The sequence below is a fragment of the Saccostrea cucullata genome, unplaced genomic scaffold, assembly GCF_032062105.1.
Source record: "Saccostrea cucullata isolate Sc308-1 unplaced genomic scaffold, CSIRO_AGI_Scuc_v1 ctg11416, whole genome shotgun sequence".
Classification (NCBI taxonomy): Eukaryota; Metazoa; Mollusca; class Bivalvia; order Ostreida; family Ostreidae; genus Saccostrea; species Saccostrea cuccullata.
Window position 1 is genome coordinate 1 of NW_026922882.1, and position 5,000 is coordinate 5,000.

Below are 5,000 nucleotides of genomic sequence, written 5' to 3' on the forward strand. Positions count from 1 at the left end.
ACGCTATCGGGACCTCTACTCTACATCTACCTGAAAATATTTACAAAACAGTGCTTCTCTCTTAAAATTATGAAAGGCGGTTCAATATTCAAAATTTAGCGCCAAACGCCAGGATTTTATCTTTGCTGCTTTTCTCTGGAATGTTCTATTAAAAAGTGATAGCTTCAATGAAATTAAAAAAGAACTTTCTTATAGCCGTAGATCCGAGCCGATTAGAAAGTACATGTATATTTAACACATTTTACAAATTCCATATTGTATATATGCATGTAACACTAAAGCAGTAAAACGGTTATGATTTTTTAACTTTTTTCAATTTCCTGTTTATTCCCAAAGTGAACTATCCCGATAAGTTAATCGAAAAAGGTTGAAGAACATGGCTCTCCCTACGACGGTCAAGGAATAAGATATCATTAATGCTCAATAAGTTGAATAAAGTCTTTGGGATAAGAATGCTAAAATAAACTCCATGCAGCGATCTTTAAAAAAATCGTTTTCTTATTTTTGTCCTAGTTATTAGTTTAATATGAAACAAGTGTGAATATAAAAAAAAACAGTGGTTAAGATTTAAACTTGCAATATAACATGATATTCTTTTTTGAGAAAGTATAAATTATAAGTATGATTTAAGATCTGTTTTTCCGTGATGCACAAAAGATATAAGATATCAAATTTCATTTGCACATTTAGTCTTTTCATTTTCTACTTTGAAACTAGCCAAAACCAATTATAGAAGACGTTAGTTTGACATAGAACTGCAACGTAACAACAACGTGACAATCGAAGTATTCCTTTACATTTCATTTATCCTTATCGTTTAAGCAAACGCTCTGCTGCCCCATTGCGAAATACCGGAGACAGCCGCCAGTTTGGACCCGCTTCAGATTTTCGAATGCTTATATCTGGAGTTTAGATTTATCAATATTCAAACAAATTATATAATAAGCATTATAAGAAGAGTCTCTATTAACATACCAAAAATAAATGAAAAATATTGAAAAACAAAAAAGTTAGAAAATACACTTTTTTTCAATGTACACCTGGTAACGACTGGAAGTAATGACGACGCACGAAAAGGCGATTCTGCAAACCACAAAGTCATGATCTATCATCTCCAATAAGTCTCCAGTTCATATCTTCAGCCTTTTTCGCTAAATGTGCGCGACAAAATCGCATTTTAAAATCAGGAAATCGTCCATAACTTGGCACCAAAAGCGAATTTACCAAAAATACTTCGGCATGCACAATTTCATGTTATGACACATTTTTTGTGAAAGTTTCATCAAAAAGCGCTGAATAGTTTTCGAGAAATCGCCTGCACAAAATTTTGTCAAAAAAAAGAATAATAATAATAATAATAAGAAACAATAGAATCACTATAAGGTCTTCCGTGAAGACGGAAGACCTTAATAATAGAGAAAAAGAAACCGAACGAAAACAATAAGGTCTTCCGTTGGAGACGGAAGACCTTAATAATAAGAAACAGAGTAAAAACAATATGTTCCCAAACTCCGTTTTGGGGAACATAAAAAACAGAGTAAAACAATATGTTCCCCAACTTCGTTTGGGGAACATAATAAGACATAAATGAGTTTCAGCTATTATTATGATTGCATCATTCAGGGTTACTATAAACCATTCAAGTGAGTATAAATATATATACTTATATCTTTATATATATTTATTTCAGGTTCTGTACTGGAATGATACCGAGAAGACGGACAGCAGCATATTTGAACTAACAGAAAGAGAAATCAATACAGACATCAAAGAAGGGAATTTATTTTTCAAAGGTATGTGAAAAAAAAATTTCTAATATCATTTAAAATAAACATTGAGCTGATTTAGAAAAAAAAAATTAATTTCTACTTAAAAATGAAAATTCCTATTTTAGACACAGGAGCAAAATTGGATCACAGTTATAGCACAATTTGAAGCAGACTATAAGGTATGCCTTACAGAGTTACCTTCAAAATGTTATTAAATTTTTTTGGAGTTATTCCTCTTTGGTAACATTAGTGGTTTAATTTTATCTATATATGGATCTAATTTACATATTAATTAGCAAACATCCAATGAAAATCTCTTTATTTATAACTAAGTTACACACATACAAATAATATTATTGTGCTTTAGAAGTAAAATACTCTTTTTTAATTTTTAGGTGGAATAGCTATTTATATATTCTATGGTACTTTTTGCAGCTGTTGTTGTTTTCCTAGCTTATATACACACAAGAAAGAAGTGTCTACAAATGCTAAGAATATGAATATATTTCAAAACGCGTGATATTGCTGACATTAGAACAACAGCTGTCTTGTTAGTGCTCATGGTTAACCGTTCGTGTTCAGTAACGGTCTGAATGTAAGCCCATGTGTGGAAAATGAAAAGGGGTGTTTCTATGATTATAAAAGAACACGAATATGGTTAAACAATTAGGTGAAATAATACCAAAAAGAATATAACACCTAGTTAACTTAGTAACTAAAGTTTTAAAATTTTATTCCTACTTTCATTTTCAATTTATAACATTCCATGTACATACTACATGCATTTGGCAAATAAATAATAAGCTAGAGATCTAAAGTGCATTTTTATTTTTTCATTTATGTGTAGTATCAACACCCTGGGGACATCAAAACAGTTGATGACACATTTTGGAATTATTTTTCAAAACTTTTTATAATATTAAAATGTGCATGTAGTTTTTCATCAAGTCTTTGGATTGAGTTCTATAATGGTCATTAATGTACATGCATGCATATTGATGAATTAATTAGCAGAACCAGGCATAAAGTAGATGAATATGCACATACTGTTTCTAAAAATAATGATTTGTCTTGACCTTGCAGTTTAAATGAGAAAGTAATTATATATGTAGTATTCATGAAAGGAAAACAGAAAAACTAAATAGAAGAACATGTCTGAATAGTTTGATCAGCACAAGAAGTTAAGATAGGCTAAATCATTTCATCTGAGTACAGACTTTAAAATAAAATTGATATACATGTAACATCAGAGGGAATCTTCCATTACCCGGTAATACTAGCTGTCGTGCACATATTCAGAGTTCAAATTCTCAGTCTGGTCATCTCGAAAAAAAAATTTGATTGCCCTGTCCCAACCAACTGGCTAAAATGACTCAAAACTTTTTTTTTTTATCTCCAGGAAGCAATGAACTTTTTTTGTATTCTGGAGAACACATTATTAATTTATAATTACTGGTAATTTTTCTGAGAATAATTTTCTCATCTACCTATATACCAACCTAATCCTAAGTTGGGAGAGGGCAGGCCTCAACAGCATTGTTTTTTTCTGTGAAGTCCTATACTGCTTAAATGTGAACTTAATTTGAAAATTTCTGTTTCCTTAATTCCAAGATTTTCAAATTTTTCATTTAAAGTACTTGTTTTTAAAAACCGTAGAGCATAATTAAAATATTTTTGTTTGATGTACCCTGACACACAATTTTTCAAGGTGGGTAGGTAGTTATCTTTTTTTTGGTTAAATAATATTGATCAAATTGATATCAAAGTGTCATTAAAAAATTCCAGACTCGACAGAATTTTATTAATATTTTCAATACACACTGGATATCTAGACAGATGAAATATATATTGTTAAAAAATTATTAATCTAAAAGCATCCAATAGAAATCACATACCACAATTTGAAAAGGAAACAGTATCTATTTCTAATAAATAAAACAATTTTTTTTTTAAATCAAAAATTCAAAGTGCTGAAAAAATGATTGGGTTGGGGTATTTTTGATGGGTCAGTCTGAGTACATCAAAGAAATTTGTTTACATTGTTGCCCTTATTTGCTAGTACTGTATTTGGTTGACTTGAACTTTGACCTACTTTACAAAGATACCCCAGAAACTTTAAATTAACTAAAGACTTTTGAATATTGAGTGATGTATGTTGATAATTAACATTAATTTTATACATGTTTATGAGCTCATAAAACTGTTCTTTTAAACTATATGATATTCAGTAAACCACAAAAACTGATATCTTAATATTATGAAAATACATTGGGATGGAATCTCACAAAGTGGATCGTGCAATGTGACAATTGCTTTGAAACATGTAACACATGTAAAATGATAAATAATTATTTATGATGATTTCAACTTAATTATTCAGTTGAGGGTTGCATTCTGTATATGCTAGTAGCATAAAAATAGCTGACCACTCTTAGATTTTATAGATACATCTTTAAAGAAGCTAAAAGCAGGTGACATATGTGTTCCTTGGAACACTTTAGTTTGTAATGATATTGATGTCCTGTACTCTTTTATAACACTTTCTCTTCTTTCAGCAATGTTAAGCTTGATTTAGCCACTGCAGTATAAGGAGAGAAGCAGACCAGAAACCCTGACTAAAGTAAAGATGATTTGCATAACAAAGGCAGTAAGTTTACCATATAATATTCAAGATCTTCAAAATATCCCGTCTCTTTTAAATACATGTATTGAGAATGATTTGTTGAAGCTCAGCACCTGTCAGATGTGAATACATGTTACATTTTTCCCTCATCATTCGTAATCTTCTTCCAAAGAACTACTGGCCAGAAAAGTTGAAACTTATGCAGAAGCATCCTGGGGTAGTGTAGATTTTAAATTATTTAAATTATGACCCTTTGGGGTAGGGTGGGACTACAATAGGGAACCCAACTTTTACATTGAAATATACAAGAAAAATCTATAAAAAAAATCTTCTTCTTTGGCATTACCAGTACTAGGCAAGCAAAGCTGAAACTTATGCAAAATCATTGTGGGGTAGTCTAGATTTTAAATTGTTCAAATTATGACCCCAGGGGTTAGGACAATGCATCGTCAAAGCTATTCAGATAATTATAAGTGATGTGGCTCAGGAGCCTCTTGTTATATAAGTTGTGATATTTCACAGAAAATTTGAGAAAATATTAACTGCAAATCTGTGTCTAAGCACCTGTAATACTGCACTATCTCACCATTTGAAAGAATAAACAAACA

General features: G+C 30.6%; 1 long non-coding RNA gene across 2 annotated transcripts in view; it reads left to right on the plus strand.

Moving 5' to 3' along the window:
* Positions 1-3,691: 3,691 nt before the first annotated feature.
* Positions 3,692-5,000, plus strand: part of LOC134262675 (uncharacterized) — a 2,730-nt gene continuing 1,421 nt past the window's right edge. For both annotated transcript variants that reach the window (XR_009991062.1, XR_009991063.1), the window contains exon 1: positions 3,692-4,416. This is a non-coding gene — a long non-coding RNA (uncharacterized LOC134262675). The remainder of the gene's footprint in view (positions 4,417-5,000) is intronic.